At 44.2% G+C, this 24,604-nt stretch overlaps 1 pseudogene; it reads left to right on the top strand.

The window, feature by feature from the left end:
• Positions 1 to 23,014, top strand: part of LOC113958805 — an 89,421-nt pseudogene extending 66,407 nt beyond the window's left edge.
• Positions 23,015 to 24,604: the final 1,590 nt, after the last annotated feature.

Below are 24,604 nucleotides of genomic sequence, written 5' to 3'. Positions count from 1 at the left end.
CTTCTTTTCTTCTTTTCTTCTTTTCTTCTTTTCTTCTTTTCTTCTTTCTTCTTTTTCTCTGTTCCTGTGCACTTTTCCCTAATATATTTTGAGCTCACTATATTAACTTTCATTTCTCAGATGTGACTGAGACAACAGTTATAGACGTCTAAGTTTTTTCGGTGAAAAATTCCTGTATCCACAGAATTGATACGATAAACAGAATTTACCGATATTTTCTCCTGATTCAGGGTAGGCTAGTCTAGCCTAATGTAGGTTCTAAGTCCCTGTTCGGGTGCCATGTGTAGCATGGGGGTCTTTATATAATAAAGAAATGCAGTCTGCTCTCCGATGAGGTGGAAATCAAAGAGGCTTTATTCAAACTTTGTGCTCCCTTTTATCTCCTAAAACCATGTGACCTTGTGACCAATGGGGTTGTCTATTTAGGCGCATGCCCCCTTGGGCTTCCCTGCCCTCGGTCGTCCCCCTGTATCTTTGGACATGCCTCCTACGGGTCCTGTCCATCCATCTCCTGCAGTTGGTCTTGACCTTTAATAACAAGCTTGGCAAACGTGTCATTAATAGTCCAAACAGTTTTAGAGGGAGAATGGGATAGAAACAGCCATTCCATAATTATCAGGGGATCGGACTCAGTCTGGTCCCATTGAAAAAGAACTGCAAAGGGTTGAAATTTGCTAGATATGAGAGCAAGGCGAGTATGCAGGTCAAGATGTCATCACCCGCCCTGTCTATTTTCAGTGGCCTGTGAGTTTACCTTTAAAGCCTACTTTGCCTCTGTTGTTAAAGATGGAGTAGAAGTTAAAGCAGGAACACCTTTTAGGAGCTCAAACAGGGGGTGCAGTTCCTCCATGGTGATGCCCAGAATTGGCTGAAGCCAGTTAATGGCTCCAAGTAACCGCTGTAAGTCATTTTATGTCATAGTGTCTGTTACCTTAAGAGTCAAAGGCTGAGGCATGATCTCCTGCTGTGTAATCTTCCATCCAAGGTAGGTCCATAGTTGAGTGCACTGGATCTTCTCTGGAGCGATCTGTAGCCCTGCTTCTCAAACGGCATTGGTTAGAGCAGTCATTATCAACTGTAACTCTGTCTCCCGGGCAGCAGTCACTAATATATCATCCATATAATGATATATGACAGCAGATGGGTAAAGTTTCCGAATGGGTTGTATTGCATTAGCCACCACTGTTTAACAAATAGTTGGACTGTTGCACATACCTTGTGGTAATACAAGCCAGTGATACCTCTGCATAGGCTTCGAGTGATTTAAGGTAGGAATGGAGAAGGCAAAGCGAGGGGCATCATCAGGATGGAGAAAGATGGTGAAAAAACAGTCCTTCGGGTCAATCACTAATAAGGGCCATCCAGCAGGAAGCATGGCAGGTGAAGGAAACCCTGGCTGCAACACGCCCAACGGTTCGATGACTGCATCAATTGTCCTTAGATCATGCAACATACGCCATTTGTCACTCTTTTCAGGAATACAGAACACAGGAGTATTCCACAGACTAGAGGCCAGTATTATGTGTCTAGCACTCAGCTGTTCCTGCACTAGGCTTTGTAGATGTACTAGCCGTTCCCTTTTTAGGGGTCATTGTTCGACCCAGATGGGATTGTCTGTTTTCCATTGTATCTTTATAGTTCTGTGGAACGGCTGACCAATGACCCCTATGGAAAAGCCTGAGCACTTTTTGTTGCAATCTGCAGAACTGTGCTGAACTGTCCTAAGATATCCCACCCCCACAAGGTGCATGGGATCGGAGCTATAAAGGGAGCAATCCGGGCAGTCTGTCCCTCTGACCCCAATACCATGCACAGATATGTGCTCTGCCTGGGCCTCTGCACGCCACCTACCCCCAGGATGGTCAAGGCAGGGAACACTGTGGGCCAGTCAGAAGGCCATTCCGTGTCTTTAATTATGGACATGTCTGCACCTATGTCCACTAGGCCTTTAAATCTGCGCCCATCAATACAACATGTCATCATAGGCTGAGAGGCAGAGATTGTCTTGGCCCAGAAGATCTGGGGCTCGCCTGTGCTTCCAAACGCCCCAGTGCCTCTCTTGCCCTTACCGGGGGAGGGAGTACTATAAAAAGGAATTAACTGAGCAAGCCACTGCCCTTTAGGAATGTGACAAGGTGGCACAGGTGTCCAAGCCATGATTTGAATCTCGCTATGAGAATCAGAATCAACCACTCCGGGTAGGATGATAAAACCCATCTTTGTAGTAGACGAACGTCGGATTAAGAGGGCATGGACCCCTGCCCTCAGGGGCCCCCAGATCCCAGTGGGTATCAGGACCACTGTGGCAGCTGTTAAAGTCACTGGTTGGCTGGAGGCCAGGTCCAGACCTGCGTTGCAGGTGATGGCTGCAAGTAAGTCGCTGACCAATTGCTTTGAGCCATATTTCTTTCATTGGCAGGGGTGCATGGCTTCGCGCCCCACCTCCAGTTTCCCTGCAGTGTGGGTTCTCCTCTATAGATGCCCAATGCTTCCCTCTACCTTGCAAAACTTTAGCAAAAGACAGATTGGTATCTCTATCAGTGCTTGGGAGTTTCCATAGCACTCATAACACAAGCCTTGCAATAACTTCATAGATTTCGCAGGGATAATTTACTTGGGATCCAGGCACTGCATACTGCTGCTGCTGCTGCTGTCACTGCTGGCAGCACCCAGATGAAGCCCGTTCCCTCTCTCGCCGGAGCCACTGCTGTGGCTGAGAGTCATCATTGTGCACAGAGCGGGAGAGGCGGCGGCGGCACTACACAGGGACCTCCCCAGCAGGGCAAGACACATGGCCCTGCCTTCTGCCCACCTCTGGCCAGGACCGTCAAACTCCTCCCCACCAGGGCCCCACATCTGCGGCACCGTTGCGGCGGAGGGGGGGCAGCATTGGGGCACCCTCGCACGACCACCTATCTTCATTAGGAGGGGACATGACCGATTCCCTCCCTGTGTCCTCCATAAACTCACTGCCTTCCGGATCATCATACTCTTCATATGCCTCCTCAGGCAGGGACACATGAGAACATGTCAGTGGGGGTGGAAGAGAAGCCTCCACTTTCACCCTGTGGCAGGAGCAACATGACTCCCCCCTGGCCCCCATGCAGCCACCACGTGGCAGTTCTGCAACGGCTGTGGGACAGGGGTGAACTCAGCAGCGTCACGGCAGGAGCGTAACAGTTGCTCCTCTGTAATGATTCCTCAAGAACCGCACGCCGGTGACAAAGCGGCGCCGAGTCAGGTATTACACCGTTCCCCTCCCCTTGTTGGCAGCAGGGGCTGCCAAGGGCCCTCCTGCACCCCCACTTTTGCACCTCACTCTGAGGGAACCCTAGGAGGAGCAGGGGCAGCAGGAGGAACAGGGGGAACGGGACCATCGCCGTGGCAGAGGGTAATCTCCTTCGCACCATTTTCAAAGCATCCATTATTTCCCTCCATGTGGTTGGGTTCCTAAACACCTCAAAGTCTCCAGAAATCGTTCTCTTGTAAAGTCTCTTGATGATTTTTTGTCAAGCAGTCATTTGAAGGGTTCCAGCCAGCAGAAAATCCCAGTACAGTCACGGCAATCCATATTAAAAATGCCAGCAGTTTGGCTTCCATAATTTCTTTTTTCTGTCTTTTTAAAAACTGGCATAAGGCTTCAGCATTCCGTTTCATCTTTTGGGAATTACTTCCCCCCATTCCTGGCTGCTCACCTCTGGATCAAATGATGAATTTTCTTCTTTTTTCCATATCTTTATAATCCTGATTTCTATAGTCCTATAATTCCAGAGGTGATGGGTGCACGTAGTGTCTTCGAGGAGCTCCTCCTTTCTTTTGAGTTCAGCCAGGGCTGCCACCAGTAGATGTCCCAGCAACCTAGTGCTCTGGTTCCCGATGTCTCTCCTAAAGTCCCTGTTCTGGGGATGCCATTTGTGGCAGTGATTGCATGGACCCACCAGATGCTGGCAAATCGTTTATTAATGACATCAGAGGTTACATAACCATAGAGCACATGCTACTTCCCCAGTGGTCATTCTCAAACCCTTCCAGTGGGCATGCTCAGTAGAGTACTTTCTTCGTGGGCTTGCTGCGGAGACTACATTTCCCATCCTTCCTTGCAACATTCTTCCTGTAAAGTGTTAACCCTTTCCCCACAGGTCTGATGTGCCAGTAATCAGATCCACATAGTCCAATAGACATAGTTATCCCATACCTCTACCTGGCTAGAGGCAGGGCCCCTCTAATGTTGGTTTTGGTAATTGCAGCTTTCTCCCTGTGAGTACATATGGGAGGTCACTTCTAAGGGATCAGACGTTATCGTTCCTCTGGTTCTGTCTGGGGGCTTGCCCATGGGAAACTGGGGCTACATTCATTCTCGTAGAATTGCCTCTGGTCGTTTTTCCTTTTAACTTCTGTGCCTGTGCTGATAAAGCATAAGTGGGTTTTCCATCCCACTTACTCATGCATTCCCCATGTTCTCTTAGGAAAAACCACATGTTGCCCTATGTGGTGTACCCCCTCTCCCTAGCCGTGGAATGCCTGTTTTCCCAGCAGGACCCCTCCTCCCTCCACACCCTCCGCCCTGGGGTGGGGGTGGGGGGATCCTCCCTGCTTCTCCAAAACCAGATGATGGTATGAAGAAATTTAGCTAAACCATAACAAGGGGGTTCAATGAAAACCCTTTCAGAGGACAACCTGATCTTGAGAATATTTGAAGTTAAATGTGGGTTCAAATCAAGTTCAGCTCAAGCTCTTACTATCCAAATCCTAAGCCTCTGAGTGATACTGTTTTTGTAATTATAGCTCATAAACTAATGGAAGTGAGAGCTATTGGGTGCTGTTTTTCCCATAGGATGTTTGGTCAAAAAAACCTAAAATAACCCCAACCCCTCATTCTGAAAGTATCTGAAGAGAATGTTTCTGACTCTAGAGGAAAGTTGATTTCAACATGTGAAAACGTAGAGCATGGTACAAGGAATTGCATTAAGCATTTAAATGTAACACTGGCAGCTGAGAATTCCTCAGAACCTAGCAATAATTTTATGTAGTTAAGCAGGAAAAAAATCACCTAACAGTCAAGTTGAGGAATGGCTCAGGAGCTCAGCTTCAGTCAGGGAGTGAGGTTCTCGCATTAACAGAATGCCCCAAACCCATCATGGGATCTCAGATGCAGGGATTATCTGGCTGCTGCTTAAGTTTTATTAGTCCCTCCATACGTCCAGTCTGAAAATAGACTAAATGTTTCCAAGTCAGCTTTGGCTACCAGTGGTCTCTGTGGGGTGCTAGACTTCCTCTGATGTTGAGTCATCTGCTACCTCTTGAAGTATCTCTTCTGCAACCTCTTGAAGTATCTCTTCACTGTGACCTAGCAGAGACTCATTGCTTCCAACAGGTAATTTGAAGCCATCACTGTAGAGCAAATTGGTGCTACGACTGGGTTGTATGGCACGAAAAGTAGTGTAGGATATCTTTATTTGTTCCCTCAGTGAACCCATGATGAAGAGATCTTGGGGGGACAGTATCAGCAGTGAGGCAAGGACTGTCTGTGTACCATCTGGAAAGGAGGACTCCCAGCAGCAGACTCCTAGCTATATTCCGTGTGGAATGATGTGGTTTCTTACCTGGCATCTTGCGTACTGTATCTAACTCCAGGCTTGGATCCAAGTGGCCCTATGTTTAAAGGAGTGGACTCCAGCAAGTGCCTCTCCCCTGATGATGCTAACTTTGTGGATGTCCTTCACACCTACACAAGGGAAACACTAGGTGTTAGCATTGGGATCTAGATGCCTGTAGGCCATGTTGACATCTACCCCAATGGGGGAGACTTCCAGCCTGGCTGTGGCTTAAGTGATGTCTTGAGAACCATTGCCTATGAGAGTAAGTTCTCATTACTTATTTTGCCTCTGGTCAGTGTAGACTCCTCACAAATAGATGTGGGTTATTGCTGGGGGATGATCTGTTTTACAAAAGCAGAAAAAACTATTTTATCCTTCTGAAATGCTTGTACTGCTGGAGATAGTTGCTAGAAACTAGACCTGCTTTTAATTCTGAAGTAGTATGTTCTCACTAACACCTGATCATAAACTATGGTCGTCTTATGCTGGGTCTAGAATCCTCTTTAAAGTCCTCTTCATGGTAGAGACTAAGTGAATGGTCCTCTTCAAGTGTTTTCCACTAACCTCTTGAATTGCTACTGTTTGAAAAACATTCAAGTTTGGCCATGGTCAATTCATGTTGGGCTACAAAAAGGCATAGCTCACTATATCTTACCAGCTGTTGGGGTGACAAACGCTTAAAGAAAGTGTATACCTTTCAACTCTGCTTGTCTAGCAGTTGGTGAAGTTGTGAAATGTGAACACGAGTGGTCTGTGCGCCTCTTCATGGACTCCCTTGTGAACAAAGATAAACAAAGCTTTGCATTTCAATATACCAATTCCAGTCACTTCAAGAAGGGCATCTGCCTGAGCTGCTGGAAGAACTGTTGCAACAGCATGAGCTACAATGCCAGGAAAATACAGCACAAAAGAAACAATGAGAAGTATTTAAAAACAAGAGCTGACATGCCATTCAAAGGTATGCTTTTCCCCTTAGAAAGAGCATAGTCTCATTTCTAAGAGCAGACTCCCAAAGTCAATGTTGTGAAAGACGTAGAGGTGGAAGAGTAGCATCACCTCAAAGCGGCGCAGCATCAGGAATTAGTCTTTCACTGTTACCTGTCTGCATCGCTGTCCCATGGCATTACTGTGCTCCTTCCTCCATGTAAAATCAACAGGACTCTGGCCATAAAGACACTTGGTCTTTTTAGCGGGACTACAGTTTACACATCAAACTTGCAAGACCACCCCAGCCTTAGAGCAGTGTAAGGTTTGGGAAGCCCTCCCTAGAGTGGACCTGCTGCTGATGTTGTGTAAATGTCAACTTTGTAATCAGTAAAGGCAGGAAAAAGTGATCAAGGTAGTCTCAATGAAGGAAGGGTCTCTGGCCTTTTCCAACCAGTAATTTCACAAGAGCAATCCTGAGCAATGTTGTCTTTCAACACAGCTGGTTCCATCTATGCTCTCTTCCTTTCTCTCCAGTCTACCAGTATCAGATGAAAATGCATGTTTTCAGCTACAAGAGCTTGGGAGAGGCTGATGCCATCTTCTCCATCATCCTTCAAGGCACCAATGGAAACTCTGAACCTCTCTTTAGAAATGTAAGTAAACTGGCCTGTTGTGTTTACCTAAGTAAGAAGGTCATTGGGACTAGACAAGGTGGCATCATTCTTTTTCTTTTGGTAATGCTAGCATTGTACCTGAGCCTAGCAGCCTCATGTCATCACCATTCAAATCACATTTCATCCAGTAACTTAATTATAATTAATTGCTGAGAAAGCAATTTCATGTGCCCAGTCCTCTACATATTAGCCTTCACGGTTCATTGCTGAAGTACTTAATTTTGCATTTCCCCGCTACCATTTGGATGTAGTCTGAAAGCAACCATACCTCTGGAGGCATTGTTGACCTCCTTTAGCCTCTCCCAGAATCAACACAAGGCATAAAATTCACCTTTAAGCTATGGAAGGATGGCTGAGCTAAATACCTGATGCATTGTATCGAACCATCTATCTAAGCTCACTTACTTTAGTGTAATCAGTAATTAACTAGTGATAGTTTATGGCGAATATGGGCACTGAAAGAAATGAGGCTGCACACCACACAGAGTTCGATTTTGGGATTTGTCCACCGATCTTTCCGGTGTTGCCCTTTTATTCATATTCTCTTGTAAACAACACCTGATGTTTGTCTTTTAGTTAACCAAAATTCCCAGGATCATCCTAAATGAATGCTTTGATCCCACACATTCACACTCATATCATGTTTGACTGTTTTCAACCACGGGAAAAACATGCAGATCATTCTGACTGTTAAGCGGTGTTCCGTTTTGAGAACACAGCACTCTTTATCAATGTGGTAGTTTGGGCTAGGCCTTCCTTGCTGACCAGTTTGTAACCAAGGAAGGGTCCAGATTTACCCAGTATTCCCTATGATTTTTACGTAAGCCTGACTATAAGAAGAAAGGAGGAGAGGCCTTCGCTCCCTTTCCTTCTGGCGGCTTGGAGGTGCAGGTTCCCTGTTGTTGAGTCTGCCGTGTTGGGGAGCGAGGCCTGGTAAGGCCTTGTCGACCTTGGGAGGCAGAGGTTGCCAGAGTGACTCTGGGTTGTCCCAGGGAGAGTGGTGGGATATTTCTTTGTTAACTCTTTAGTTACTAGATTTCGGGCTACTGATTGGGATATATATATATATATATATATATATATATATATAATTTTGGTTTTGTTCCTTTTCCCTTCCCCCTTCCCTTTCCCTTGTGAAATTGTATATATATTTCAATTGTATATAACTGTAATATAAGTGTAAATATATTTATATATATCACTTAAGCTGTCTCTCTCTCGTTTTGGGTTTTCTTAGTTGTCTTTTCTCCCTCTTCTCCCCGAGGTTTTTTGGGGGGGGGACTTCTTGTGGTAGGGTTTGGAGACTTGTCAGGGAGCCAGCTTCAAACCATATCAATCAAAAACACCAATCAAGGCCAAAACACTCCTTTTTGATCCTAATTAACTGAATGCAGCTGCTGCTAGCTTAACTTGTTCCCATGTCTCCCCTTTTTTTGTTTTAACATGCAGGGTTCACTGCAAAGAGGGCCAGGATCTGGGCTTCTTGTCTTCAGGCTTGTCCGATGTGCTTCCAGAGGACTTAAAATATTAAAAACAGACAAATTATTAAAAAATCTGCTATTGATGCTGACATATTACCTAATACACTGGCCACTGTATGCATGGCCTGCACTGAATGGGCCAATGCAGCAGTAGCCATGGCTGTGATAGCTGCTATGATTGCTGCAGAGATGATAAAAGCAATTAGCCATCCAATGATGATTTCTTGATTGTGTTAACAGTTTCATTAATTTACTGTATCCTGCATCATCCTCCCAGCTTCTGATTAGGTTCACTGGGAGCCACACTTTGGCTCTTCTGCACATGGGAATTATGATAAATTGAGAGTGGATACATTTTGATTTGTGATACAACTACAATAATAAGGATTACCTATAGTAATGTTAAAGGTATTGCTAGTCACATGAATCACAATGTTAGGTGTGGCCAAGAAGGCATATGAGTGAGAGATACACACCATGACTGAGTCATTATGCCAGTTATTAAGAGTTAGTAGACACAGTGAATTATCCCTAGAATATTTTCTTCCATGTGGCATCTGGGCAGGCCTTGCACTGCTCAGCATTCACTGGTCTCCTTTCAGGATTCTCTGAGGGACAACCTCTGCATCTGCAGAATCAGATTGCGTGTCAAGTCCACTCATGATAAGGTTTCATCAAATGTGCTGGAAGCCAGTAGGCTCCTGTGGGAGATAAAACACAAGCATACCCCTTCTCCATACCAACAACTCGATAAGACATTGTCATCAGGTATCTTCTTGTGGATTTTTGTACAATACTTATTGATCTAAATTCAAAAAAGATTAAGAGCAAATACAGCTTTATCTACTTGGGGTGTCAAATCCCCCCTTTTTTGTTTTAAAAGTATGGGTTTTAATACATAGTACACATTTCTTGTACCTGGAATAGTTAAGGTTTTTGTTTTGTTTTGCTCTTTTTTTCATTTTTCTTTTTCTTTCTTTCTTTTTTTTTCTTTTTTCTCTTTTTTCTTTTCTTTTTTTTCTTTTGTTTTCTTTTTTCTTTTTTTCTTTGTTACATTGTTTTCTATCAGTTGTATTTTCAAGGAAGATTTAAACACATATCAAAACAATCTCTGTACATATTTCAAGACAACAAATAATCTGCCATCGTTCTAGGTTCGTGAGGATTCCCAAAATCACAAACACTGAGACACAAAGGGTATAAGCAAAGCAACTTTATCCTATTACTTGCAATAGCAATTAATACATATCGATCCCTGAATTTCTGAACAGCTGCTGAGCAGGAGAAGGAGATGGAGCATGGTACTCGACGGGAAGGGCAGGCAGGCAATGCACCTTTCAGAGCATCCCCTGCATCAAAGCAGTGTGCATCTCATCCTCCTCACCCGTCCAACCCAGAATCACCTCTTATATCCCCCTCACAGGAGTGGCATTTTCCAATTGCGACATCAGCTCACACTTGGCCAGCGTGCGAACCAAGACCACAATGGCTTATGATACCAACTCCGTGCCAACAACAGCTCTGTTGTTTCTTTTCCAAAAGTCAAGTTCCCAACAGTGAAACTATACAACATTTTCCCATGCCACATCGACGAGCACAACCACGGACCAACTATGGCAGGATCTCAGACACAACTCAGGTCCCTGGCACAGGCATAAATCAATCAATCAATCTGAAGTTTTACCTCTTTTTATCAATTTTAGTATTATTCCTAACCTTTTCCTTTATATCTCGACTATGGCATGTGTGTGAGGGCATCTAATTGTACACATCTACCTAGGACTTGGTGTTTGTTGGTTTAAAGCACAAAACACACTGTATAAATAACTTCCCTTTTTAAAGTTACCAAGAACAAAGTTAAATTATCAAATAGATTCAATGGTTCCAATGCTGTGTCCATTCTTCAGATGATTCATGCATCCAAGGTCCCTCCCTTTTTTTTCTTTTTCTTTTCTCCTTCCTTTCTTTCTCTCCTTCCTCCTTTCGGTTTCGTGGTTGAAGCTTAGTCCCGACACATTGGCATGTTGGAGGGCTCGGAGGCTCGGAGAGAGAGGGGGGGCTGCCACTGGGCCCCACGGCGAGGGGGGAAAGGGGGAAAGCGGCCGGGCGCTGATTTTTTTCCGGTTGCCGCTGCCACCGCCGCTGCCCCTGCTCGAGTTCCCCTGCCGCCGGGGCACCCCCGCGGCATCCTGTGTGGCGGCCGCGGGCGGCGCGCGGTGGGGGGCGAAGTGTTGAAGTGTGGGCGGCGCTGATTCCTCCGGCTGCCCCTGCCGCCGCTCTGGCCCCGCCGACCCCCACGGCATCACGCATGGCGGCCCGGCCCCCGTGCGGCCCCGGCCCGGCGGGCCGCAACCAAAAGCAGCCACGTTTTACGAAAAGTGCCATAGTTAAGGATGGGGGGGGGGAACCCCCGCCGAAGGTAAATTAGCATGATTAAAGGCAGGAGACAGACCCCCCGCCGGACGGAGATTACCACGAGTAAAAGTAGAAGACAGACCCCTCACCAGAGGTCCTAAAGCCCCCGTCAGCGGGGGATATAAATAGGCTGATCAGCACAGCAAATAGAAACGGCAGTTAATACATCTTCCTTCTCCCCGAAGAAGTCATCCAACAAGTCCAAAAGAGTGTATTTTCAAGGTGCCAAAATTTAAATATAATATTGCCATCATTGTCCTTTTGTGCCTATATAAGGCTCTGTTAGTCTCAACAGTTGCAAAGCATGCACATAAGCAAATGTTCCAATTGCTCATCTGTAACCTTATGTCCCACTGCATGCAACATCTGTTGCAAAATATTCAAATAAAGCCCATGTTCTTGGGAAATTCCCTGCCCCATTATTACTACATGTGATAAATAGAAACCCAGAGTCACTTGATTTCCAATTAGAATTTATTATATGATAAAAGCAAATTCAGCGCTGGGTGATCAGGGAGGGGGTTCAACAACTCCCAATGCCTGTCACACCCAAGGAAGACAGTTGTTCTACATTTATTTCCAACTAATTCATGAATATTCATTATACATAAGCATTACACATTATTGTCATACATTTAACAGATGTTTTTTTCTTAGACAAGAATATTATCTATAAGTATCCATAATATATTGTCAAGTCAGACATTCAGCAGATGTTTGCTTGTTATCTATATAAAGTTATAAATTTTTAAGAAAGGTGCTATTATCTAGCTAACTAAACAAAATTTCTTCACTATAAATCTTACACAAGGTAAAAGAGAGGTAACTTGTTTTATCTCTTTACAGGGGCCCAATTAAGTTTTACGATTTGTTTTTCTTTTCTCTCTCCAGGTCAGATTGACCTTACACGATTTTCTTTTAATTAGCCCGAATCATTTTCTCAGTTTATCACAATCCCGCCTCTCTTTCTATAAAATTATTGATTCGAGTTTTTTGCTCTAATTTGGACAATATTAATTTGACATTTTCTTCATCCTGGGAAGGTGGAGTTCTGGTGACTAATAGTACTTTGGCACTTTGAGCAGTTTTTGGATCTATCGGCATTGCTGATATTTGCATTCATTGTACTACAGAAACTATCAATCTAATGAAACAAGGGATTAAACATGGTAAAAATATTATACTGGCCAATGAGCATAATAAAAAGAATTCTACTTTCTTCCACCAAGCTGTTCCTAACAAGTTATCCCACCATTGGCTGTCGAGCATGGAGTTCCATTTTTGTACGGGTACGTGAGTCAGTTTTCTGATATCCTTTGCGATATCCATAACTGCCTGTCTATTATCATCAATTTGTAAACAGCAATCTGAGGTGTTGAATTTACCACACATACCCCCTTCTTCAGCTAACAGATAATCTAAGGCAAGCCTATTCTGGTACACAGTTGCTCGAGTTTTTGATTGCTGACTTGTGATTAGATCCAGAGTTTGAATTGTCTTATTGGCCACTATTTCCATGACTGCCTGAAGGCGGATAATTCTATTTAGCATGTATATGGGGGTTCGATAACCCCAGGTCCCATCTTGGGTCCAAGTAGCTGGTCCGTAAGTAGCAATGATTCGTTCAGGAGGCCATTCATCATCGTACCACTTTTGGGTTCCTCCAATGTCATCCCTTTTTTCTCGGCATATGGTTCCATAATCATCATACAAAGATACCCCTAAATTCATACCCTTTTCGGGGGGCAGTAAGAAGAACCCCGGTTGGATTATACCTAGTGTACAGACTCCTCTCCAGTCTTTAGGGAGCTGTGTATATGCTCGCTTTCTACATATCCAAAATAATCCTTCTGGAGCTACCCATTCTAAATTGGTACTACCTGCTTGGTCTCAATATATTTTCAATTCTTTTATGCTTTCAAAAGGGTTTTTCAAATTTGTTTTATTACACCACCAGCTTTGAGCTTCATCATGATAAGTACAATCTGCAGTCATATTGTTAGTCCAATATCCTAATGGTTCTTTTGGCCACCAAAATTCTCCTGTGGTATTTATTATTTTCACTGATAGGCATGGGGACTCTCCTACTTTAGTTTTATGTTTCCCTACCTCTCCGTTCAATGCATTCTTGCCCGACTATGTCAGAAATTAAAATCCAACCTTGGGGTCTAGATTCTGATGCTTTCTGGGAGTGATTCCACTTTAAAATTTCCCATGGAATGAGGTCAGTTCCTTTCCAGGGCCACTCTTCTGTCATCAAAGGTCCACTACAAATCCAGCATTTAGATAAATCTAAGGTTTGAATAATATGTTCCATTAGATCAATATATAGGTTAGTTCCATAACCTGGGAGTTGTCAATCTTCTCCTAGTTTATCTTGTAATTTCTGGTATAAGTCACCTGTGTTGGAAAGCTTTCCTTGTGTGGTTCTTTTCAATGTGGTTTGCACCCTCTGTTTTATTATTTCCTCCCAAGTCCTGCATTCCACCCCTGTCAGAAATGTCCCAATGGCCTTCTTGAGTGAAACGAATCCATTCCTCTCCCTTAGGACAACCAAGTCCCAACCTGGTTCCCCTTTTTCCTAAATTTTTGCTACCCATAGTTGCCGAGAACCCGTGTTGCAAGTGTTCAGTTGTCTAGAGTCATAGCAGACTTTGTTGACAAATGAGTGGTAGCTTAAGCTTTGAATCATACGGCCTTTATATCGTGTAATTTGGTAGCATTTTGTACATTCGTCAGACAGGACGTGAGCCCAAAAGCAGTAGAGTATCCAAAAGGGTCCAGCATAACTTAAGCCTCCACGGTCCATGCCCGAACGGGGTTGCAGCCCGTGGCTGGCTGTCAGTGGCAGGCTCAGAGGTTAACCTGGTCTTGCCCCTTTTAAATCTTCTAATTTAATTAGGGCCCAGTTTTTCTGTTTCCAGGTGAAGGTTCACTTTATCTTGCAACAACCATGTTCTGTCAGCAAAATTACTATTCTGACTAATTAATCAATATATATAGAAATTGTTAGCCATTGTGACATTCTTTACATGGGGTCTATAAAGTTAAAGTCATCTAGTGGACAGTCAATTTGGGCCGCTTCCCAAGCAAATTTCTTTGCACAGTGTCTTAATGCTGCATACCAGTCTGTTTCAAATATTTCCCAATTTACTGGTAATAACAATTCCCACCCACAGAACAGCTTATTTATCTGTCATATGCGATCTGGTGGTGGCGGTTCAGGAATTAGGGAATCTTCTTTCTCAAGGTCACAAGTTAACACAAGGATTGGGTTAATTAGGTGATTAGTAAAATATACACCTGCCCCTCCACTCTGCCAGGGGATGGCTCCTTCTTTCCATGAAACAAACCGCTTTCTCTTAAGAATTTGTCCTGGGGATAATTGAAACCAGGATCTCAGGTTAGGTTTTACGCAGAAACTTTCAGGAAATACCTGTCAGGCTCTTAAGTCTCTTTGTTCTGGGGATAACTCATTCCAGTCCTCGATATGTTTTCTCCATTCAGGTGATAAATTCATAAAGGTCTTTTCTGGAGTTTAAGTCGTAGGTCCCCAGGCATTGACGGCACAATCCACTCCTTCAGGGGTGATGGAGCAACAGGTCCTTTCACTCTGGTCGCGTGTGTCCACCCTCGTTCTGCTGTATGCACTGTTGTCTCTGTCGTGAGCAGTACCTGGAAGGGACCTTCTCAAAATGGGGTTAAAGAAGTTTCTTTCCATCTCTTTATTAAGGCCCAATCCCCAGGGTTTATTTTATGTGTCTTGAAATCTAATGGTGCTGTTTGGGCTAAGGCTCTTCGTTCTCTTATTTCTGTTAACCTTTTTATTTACTTTTTGACATGTCAAGCAGTGGCTGGTAACTTGCTTAGAGATTTCGAAAATTCCTATGCACCCATAACATTGTAAAAACTGATCACATAGAGCACGTGTTCCCCAGTGAGTAGTTTGATGTAATTTCATTAATATTGCTCGTGCTATCGGTTTAGAAACTATTTTTCTCCCATCTGCTAAGATCCATGCCCCCCTTCTTGCTTCTTTGCACCTATTCGTGTTAGTTCTTTCTCTTCTCTCTCTGAAAATACTGGTATTATCTAGTGTTCTGACAGTATTATTCAAAATTGCAGTTCAATTTTGTATATGCATCGCTTTTTTGAGATTGGTATTTGTTCATTTTCGCACAAAAATCTTTTTCATCCATACCACCTCCAGTCCGAGTTTTGGTGTTTTTGCTTGGTTACCAGGTCTGTCTGCTGAAATGAACTTTTTATAAATAGTTAATTTCCAACCCATATCGAGAGTAAAGCAGTGATTCCCTTTCTTATTTCACTACAGCCCCCCCCCTTCTCGTGTTAGCCTGTTTACTGGGTGAGGATTTCTAAAAAGTGCCAAACTTGAGACACAGGTAAGCAAAATAATCCATTTTATCACTTGCGAACACATACCAGTTCCTCTAAAATCAAATTTTTAACAGTAAAATTCACACGCTTTCTCCTACTACACTGACAAACACAACCACAGACCCACTACAACAGGGCTTCCAACACAGCATAAATCAATCACTTTCTTTCCTCCTCTCTCTTTATTACTGTTTAAAATTTTCTCCAAATTTCATTGCAAATATGGGTGAAGACATTCAGCTGCATACATATACATACTTTTAGGACTTGGTGTTTGTTCTAAAGGACAAAATATATTACAGAAATAACTTTCCTCTTCTCAAGTCACCAAAATTAAAGTTATAGACTCTCTCGTCCTACTCCTGCAGGACGCCGCTTCAGTTTTCCCCCTTCCCCCCTCCTCCTGTTCGGGGAAGACAGAGAAAAAGCAGCCAAGAGCCAAAGTTGGCACTTCACAGTGCCTCCGGGGTGTGTCGGGAGGGGACACCGACTCTGCGATGGCACACGGTGCCCCCAGCTCGTGTGCCAGGGCAAGGTAGATGACTCAGCACGGTCAGGCCACCGGCAGCCGGGCTGAGGAGGGTCTGGAGTTGGTGAGCGCGGGGGGTATTGGCAGTGTGAACCCTCTCCCTACAGAGATCTGTCTGTTTATCACAGGGTTTGGGGCACTGCTCGGACGGGTTGCTAGGCTGATCCCAATGTGTTTTGTGGGCTCGTAGTGCAAAAGGGGAGGTCTAGTCATTCTCTCCAGTACTTGAAATAAGCTGCTAAATTTAAACTTGTTTTTCGAGAGGTATAGTGAATTTTTCTCTTTGTTCTAATCACTTTGATTGTAGTTTTACTGGCTTTATAATTTTTTGGTTATATATTTTCGATTAGGTTCAGTCTTTACTATGAATTTATATTTTTCACCTTGAGGTTTTAATTCAGTTTTGTCAAGAGCTGGTTACAGTGTGTTATTCTTGGAAAATAGAGCTCTTGACACTTTTAATCTCATTTATTTTATTCAAATAGTTTCAAGTCTCTTTGTCTTTTCAGACAATTTCTTTTTAGATGACCTTTTCTTTTACAATAAAAACATTTTACTGCCTGGACTCTTGAAACAATTTGTTGGGGTCCGCTTATATATACTTTTTGGGCTTCTCTCAGTAAGTCTTTGAGCTCCCCTTTCTCCCATCCATCTAATTTCTTTAGTTCTCTTTTAATATCGCTCCAGGCATAATTTATAAAGTGGACTAATGGCAGCATTAAGCAATACAAACAAGAGAGAAAAAAACTTGAACATTATTTTAACAGTCCTTATAAGTCTTTGTTGCTCTACTCGTCTCAGGAACAGAGGTGTTTTTTTCTTCCTGGGTAAAATTCAGGGTTCTTGATGATAACTCTGACCACGTTGGAGATGGTTTGCTGGATTTGAAAACAGTTCCTTCTATTTGGCTTGCAGGAGTTTCAGTTTCATTGTTTAATATAGACTTAGTCCTTGGGCTGGAACAGATGAACAGGAGTGTCCAGTCTCATAGGCTTAGATGACACGATGAATCTCTGCAGTTCCTGCAAAGCAGATCTTAAAACATTAAACAATTTCACAAATAAACTTTTATGCAACTGGGGAGTCGATGGAGTGTGACTCTGTCTGATGACAATTTCACAGGAATTTTGGATCTTAGAATTCCTGTATTTTGATCATGTGAGAGAGGAGCTTGTGCTTTTATCACATAAAGTGATTAACTGCCAGTCACAGATTTAATAGGCCAGTCAAGAGCTTTACTTGAAGCAGGTTGCATCTGGATGCAAACAGCACCCTGGCAGTGCCAGTAGCTCACCACAGAGAGCTTATACTCTCTGGAAAGATTTTAGGCCTTATCAGGGGCAGGTTGTCCTGTTCCAACCTGTCCCAGACTGCAGTCGATCACCTTTACCTCACAGAGTGGTAATACAGGTACCTCTTGCCTCTATGGATAAAAGCATCTTCACCTATTAAAATAGGTGCATTTATATATTGTGAGTACTAACAAAACAATAAAGTTAAAAAACAATTTTAAATAAAACATTTAAGCGATCTAAACGATTCATCCCAACAACGTTACCAGATTGTCTCAAAGATTGCAAGCAATGGTGCAAGCCAGATTTTAGGGTCCTATTGGAGAGTCCACAGAACCAGTGCTGTTGCAGTGCTGCCTCAGCACTGAAGCTACTTTCTTATCTGTCCTTTGGTTTTAGTGCAGGACTTCTTTTATGCAATTCAGGTTCACGTACATTCCTAGATGACACTAGATAAGAAAGTATCTTAAAAGTATAAGTATAAAAACATGATTTCACAATTACATGAAAATTCTATGGACTTTTCATCAAACTACTTTTAGGAGAAATTCTTCCACAAGCTGCAGTAGTCAAAGAGACACAGATGTTTACAAATTGCTGCTGGAACAAGATATGTACAAGTACAAACATTACAAGCTTTAAAGCAATTTATATAGTAAAAGCAAAAGCAATATAAGCTTTCAATTCTTTGGCAATTAAGTTAACAATAAGAGAAGCTTAAAAATAATATAGAATAGAAAACAGCAAAACAAATACAATAATTACAAATTATGTATATGTACCACCTTTAGTGCAAGTTGATTTTATAACAGTTTTCAATTGTGTCAGAAGGCTTTTATGTTGGCTTCTTGTTTACTCACTCTTGATTTATTGCAGTTTAATACTTTTGGTCCTGGTGTATTTCATTTGCAGTTAAGACATTTGTCTATTTCTGCACAAAAGTTGTTTCCATGGCTCTCAGCTTGAGTTTTGGTGGTACAGCTTTGGTATTGCTTTCACATCTGCTTGCTGGAACAGACTATCCGTAAACAGTTAACTTCTGACACATTGTTAGTTTACATTTAAAATAAAACAGTACCCCCCCCTTACTGAGTTAGGGTAGAGATATTTATTCACGGGTTATGAGCTTGTAACATTTTTAGGAGACAGGGGACACATGGGTCAACAGTTCTTTCAGTTTCGCTTGTTGGGGACAAATTAGTTGCTTCTCTTTCAGATCTACACAGCTCCCACAGCTTTTCGAGTTGAAGATATGTTGTGGATTTTCCTGAGCTATAGTCTGTTTTGTTATCAGATGTGCCTGTGTCTGTGTTAGAGAAATTCTTGCACTTATTACATATATTAAACCGGCGAGTTTTAGCTTTCATGTTTGTTGGGAATGCACACTGATTTTGCTCCCCCCTTTTCGGCCTGGTGGGAGGGTGCGGATTGTGAAGGCTTGGGAGAGCTAGAGGGGGAGCGACAGCTCCGTCTCCGCCCCTAATGGCGGAGCCAGAGGGTACCGTGTCAGGCTGGGCTGGGACTCCAGTCACAGACGTTACTTTAGCTTTTACTGAAGCTTCTGCAGTTTTAGCCGGTCTTTTGTCCGTAGTTGCCAAGGTATTATTGGCAGTTCTGTTTGTACTGGCCACAGTTGGGAAGTGATTTGTCCTTGCGCTTGCTGCGGCTCCCGCTCCGTCTGCAGGAGCGGCAGTAGCTCCTGTATCAAACCCAGACTCTAAGTGTCCCGCGGTTGCAGTTACTCTCGCTGTGCCGGTGGTCAGCGCTGCCGCTGCGCTCACAGAGCGGCGGCGGCGCCTGCGACTGTCACGTGATTTCCCCCTTCCTTTTCTACACGTTGGAATAGGCTGGACACTGGTCGCTCTCGCCCTCAGCCTTGCTCCGCTTGTTATGGGAGTAGGCATTCTTATTGCTATGACAACCGTAAAGTTGTCGGGCGGTTTTAAAATTTCTACAACACTTGCACCCACTGCAGCTGCTTGCATGGGATCAGCAGCTACAGGGGAAAGGGTTACCCTTTCCACGTTAGTTAGTATAGGCGGGGGAGGTCCTACACGCTCATTCATTCTCTTTGCCCTTGCCTTTCTCGCAACTCCCGGTGCTTTTGTTATGACTCGATCTACAGTCGCGCTTGTTATACCTGGGGCAGTCCTCGGAACAGTAGGGGTAGGGCTGGGTCCTATCACCTCCGCAAAGTCAGTGGTCTTAGCACTCCCTCATGTCGCCGCGCCTAACGGTTTTACAGCTTTTACAGCACTTGCATCTGCCGCCCCTGCTTGGGTCACACTAGCAGGGACCAAAGCCTCTTCGTCAGCTAAAGCAACAACTGGGACTAGCTCTTCCTGTCCTCGCCTCACTGTGCTTGCCACAGTCTTAAACTTCGGGATCGCTCCCTGCTCGAGCCTCGCTCTCTCTGTCCCCGGGTCTTCTCCTCCTTTCTCACCTGTTAGTATAGCTGGGACAAACTTTGCTTGGTTTTGCCCTGTTATGCGTACTCCTACAACATTAGAAACAGGTAGCAACTTTCATTTCCCTGCGCCAGATAGCTCTGTTGCCGTGGTAACGGCTGTTCCAGAAATCTCCCCTGCGCTCTGAGCTGGGAGTTCCGTTGCCGCGGCAACAGCTGTTCTTAAAATTGCTCCACTGCCCACCGTACTCGCCTTTTGTTCTCTATTCTGATACACCGTCCAGGCTATATCCAATAATTCATCAATATCCTTCTCATTACCACCTTCCCATTTGCAGTTTTCTCTTTATATCATTTGTGGACTGTCCCAAAACCAAATACACTAGGTGTTTTTTCCCTAGGTCTGATTCTATATCAATATCAGTATATTTCTCCATGACATCCTTTAGTCTATTCAAAAAATTTGTGGGCAATTCATTCGTCTCTTGTCTCACTTCGTACATTTTAGACCAGCTTATTTCCTTTGTATTTGCCACTACAGTAGCACAGTCTACGGTGTTCGCAGCAGTCAACCCTGGAGTCCCTCCTGCAATCGGGGCTTTTACAGCTCTCACGCCGCTACCGCCACTGACAGAATCAACGGCCTCAGCACCCGTCTGCGGTGCTGGGCTGCTCGGTTCCATAAACACACCTATACCTGGGGCTCCTGCCTCTTCTGGGGCCGACACCTTCATTGCCACCATCAGAGCCAGCGACTCCTACACCTGCTGCCGTCACTACACTGGTCGGTTCCGGCAGCGCTTTCACCGCCATTTCTAAAGTCTCCTTTGCTTCTACAACAGATGCCGCATCTATAATAACTTTTTCTGATGTCACCACACCAAAAGCAACCCTAGTAAAAGCCGACTTTTCAGACTTCACAGGTCTTATCACGTCACTAGTAGAACTATCAACTTCAGCTCTCACTTGCTCTGCTATTCCTGGGCTCACCTCTGCTATTACCATGACAACTTTATCTGCTCCAGCAAAGCCACTGGCAGCTGCAAGGCTACGGGCTGCTCCCTCTACGCTCACTGGAACGGGTGGGGAGGGTCCCGCTTCCATTGCCCCTGTGGGGCCAGGAGCCACTCCTGCTGTTGCAATTAAACTAGACTTTACCTCTGAGCTAGCTAGTCCTGCAGTGTCTGTATAACTCGCGCTCAGCTCTGCCGCGCCAAAAGCGATTTCAACAAAAGTTGACTTTATAGATCTTATCTGCACCGCTGTGCCTACTCTGGCTAAACCGACAGCCTCTGTTCTACCATCTACACCAGCAGGACTCACTCCCGCTGGCCCCGAGCCAACTCCTTTGGAGGTCCTGATTTGCCCAATTCCCCCCGGTGCGGCCACACCAGGGAGTCTTCCAGCGGCTCCCACCTGCCCAACTCCTGCCTGTGCAGCAGGAGCTGGTCCAGGGGCCGCCACTCCTGCAGCTCCAGCTCTCCCAGCCACCTCAGCAGCAGGGAGTCCTACCTGTGGAGCTCTCGGGCTATTTTCTCTCCTATCAGGTGATATTAACATATCTAAATCATCATCCCCTGTGTTTTTAAATAAAATTCATGGGACAGGAGCAGTCTTAACTCGACCTTTTTTCCCTTTTTCTAAAGCCATTTCTGATTTTTCTGTCTTTTCTGAGCTTTCACTTTTCTTATCTCCTTCTCTTAATCCAGGGCGTGTTAATAAAAACATAAACAACTCTGCATACCGGATTTCTTCCCATTTCTGTTCTGCATTAAGGAGTGAAAATAATTTCAACACTGTGTCTAGTTCAAAAGAACCAAATTCCGGCCAAGTCACTCCTCTCGTTTGTCCAAACAGAGGCCAAGCACTTACAGACAGCCTACAAAGTTCTTCCCTTGTCAAAATTGTCTCAGTTTTCCAGTGTTTTAAAACAAAACTCAGGGGAGACCTCTTAAGAATCTTAAATTTTGAGTCCACACAATTCATGATTACAAAACACGAACAAACCACACACTAGGATTTGAATTCATTACCGTAGGATTACAAAGCTGTTACTGTATCCACTTAACTACCAAGCCTACTCGGGTCCAGAGCCCACCCAGCTCCTCACAGAATCAGAGCACACTAGAAGGGCGTCCCCTTCTGACCGAAACAAAACAAAACCCAGCCCTAGGCTGAAAACCCGCTCTGACCTGCTACGGTGAAAAAGCCTTTCGCCCACTGGAAAGTGACTCCTGCGACTATTTGGGCCCAAGTCTAAGTTCCCCTTTCCAGTCTTCCCGTGTTCCCTATCTCCCGGAAACACAAAAACTCTTCAGCAGCTGCTAACCGAAGAAGGTACCTTTTTCCCTTATTTTGCCTTTTTTTATCTCACCTCTGTGCTCCGTGCTTGATTCCATGGGTTCTGTGGAGCTGGCTTTCTCAGACCAGGGTGGGAATTATCTCAGATAAAAATATGCTGGCTTGATGAGGAATTCCTGCACGATGAAAGTTTCCAATCTGGAGAAGTCCAAGTCCAAGTTTCCCCATTCGGGCCAACAGTTGATGCTAAAGAAAAAAAACTCAGGAGCAGTTAATTGAGAGTGAGATAAGGAAAGGGTTTAATTTGTGCCAAGGCATAGATGTTACAGGACGCACGCATCGGCTGTGCCTGAAATGTTACATTTTATAATATTATCTGTCCAATCCCAAGTGTTTCCACCTCGTTACTTTTGCTCTGGTCTTCCCCCGGCCCACCCCCTGGGAATTGGGTCTGGGGTGTATTTCGAGACCACCTCTTCATCACCATCACCATCTTCAGAGCTCAAAGGGTACACAGTCACCCAGTTCTTGACTGTGTTCTGTTGTTCAGGCCAAGATATGAGTGTTCTCTAAACAGCATAGGCCTTGCCTTGACAAAAGACTAAATATTTCTACTGAATTCAGGGGTAGAATTGATATGGGGAGCATGGAATGGGGTAAGAGGGTTGAGGAATGTGTAAACTACTATGCTACAGGGTAAGGGATAAGGGCTGTTGCTTCTAAAATCTACTTTTACTACTTATAAAACTTATAAAGCTTACAAAATTAGGGTCTTAAGGCATCAGCCTAAATGCTACAAACACCTTCCTGGTCTATATTGAAGAGGACATGGGTGAACTTTTAAAAATAAAGCTCACCTGGGAGGGGACATCTCAGTCATGGTATGATCTATCAAAACAGCTGAAGAGTTACTGGTATGGGTCTATGAAGTCTTCCGAGGAGCTGCATATCAGATGAATATGTGTGAAATCTGGGGAAACACAACAGAGGTAATAATTATGTTAGACTGTGTGTGAGCTGACTCAAAACTTCAAAAGGCGAAATATTCAGAACCTAGCAAGAAAAATTGGGGTCTTGAATTTAGTTGATATCCTGAACTGTCTTTCATTTTTAGTGTTTCCAGCTAACGCTCCCTCAGGGTGTAGGAGAGTGAGTTACTGGTCAGTATGAAGTTGCAAACTAGGCTTTAAGTCTAACTAGTCACCACAGATCATATCTGAGATGTTCTTTTTCTTTGTTTAGATACTATGTGTTGCCTAAAAGACAGCAGAGAAAAAGACTCCAAGCCAATTTAGTATAGAAGATAAGAAGAGCAGAAGCTTTAATGAGCACTTGGCCCACAGGAATACAAACCCATGCACCTGTGCCCGGACACTGGTTCTATGATTTTATAATAATGTCCATCCAATCTCAATTTGTCCATCCCTCGGTTCTGCCCCGTTCCGCCCCACAGCACATCCCTTCAGGAATTGAGTCTAGGGGAGTTTGGGAGGGTCACTGAGCGCTTGCAGCTACCCAAACTGACTTGGAAAACAGAGGTTCCGGTCTGGGTAAATCAGTGGCCCTTGCCTAGCCAAAAGCTGCAAATTTTAAACGAATTGGTTGATCAGGAATTGGCAAAAGGACACCTGGAGCCTTCCACCAGTCCCTGGAACACTCCAGTGTTTGTCATCCAAAAATCCTCAGGATCCTGGAGGCTTCTCCAGGACCTGCGCAAAGTAAATGAAGTCCTGGAACCCATGGGAGCCCTACAGCAAGGTATGCCATCCCCATCTATGCTACCTGCTGAATGGCCCATGGTTGTTGTTGACATCAAGGACTGTTTCTTTCACATTTTTCTTAATTTGAAAGATTCAGCTAAGTTTGCATTTTCTGTCCCAGCAATTAATGTTTGTGAACCTCACCGCAGGTTCCAGTGGCGAGTGCTTCCTCAGGGGATGAAAAATTCACCAACCCTTTGTCAGATGTTTGTTGCAGAAATTCTATCACCAATTAGGCACAAGTTTAACAAATCCATCATCTTTCATTATATGGATGATGTTCTGATCTGCACCAATACAGAATTGGCTGTGGAAAAAACTTTGAATTTGGTCATTTCGTCTCTAAATTCTCATGGCTTAGAAATCTCCCCTGAGAAAATACAGAAAGAAGCACCCTGGAGGTACCTAGGACTCAAAATTAATTCAAAAACTATCAGGCCACAATCAATTGCAATTGACAAAAATGTACAAAATTTAAATGGCCTCCAGAAGTTGCTGGGAGCCATCAATTGGGTACGCCCTGTGCTGGGGATCACAACCACTGATCTACAGCCTCTCTTTGAGCTTTTAAAAGGAGATGCAAATCTGTCCTCCCCCAGGTCCATCACAGAAGAGGCCGAGAAAGCCCTTCAAGTGGTGGAAAAGAAGATATCAGAAAGGCAGGTGTTTAGAAAGATGGAGGGACTGCCCTCTTCCCTAATCATCCTGCGAGAGACCAAACAACCTCTGGCTATTCTAAGCCAGTTCTCTAGCGATCAAGGGGACTTCTACTTATGGGAATGGTTATTTCTTCCTCACCAATTCTCCAAAACAATTGTCACTT

This window comes from Corapipo altera, unplaced genomic scaffold (assembly GCF_003945725.1).
Source record: "Corapipo altera isolate COAL_440 unplaced genomic scaffold, ASM394572v1 61242, whole genome shotgun sequence".
NCBI lineage: Eukaryota > Metazoa > Chordata > Aves > Passeriformes > Pipridae > Corapipo > Corapipo altera.
This window is presented reverse-complemented; position numbering and strand designations above follow the sequence as displayed.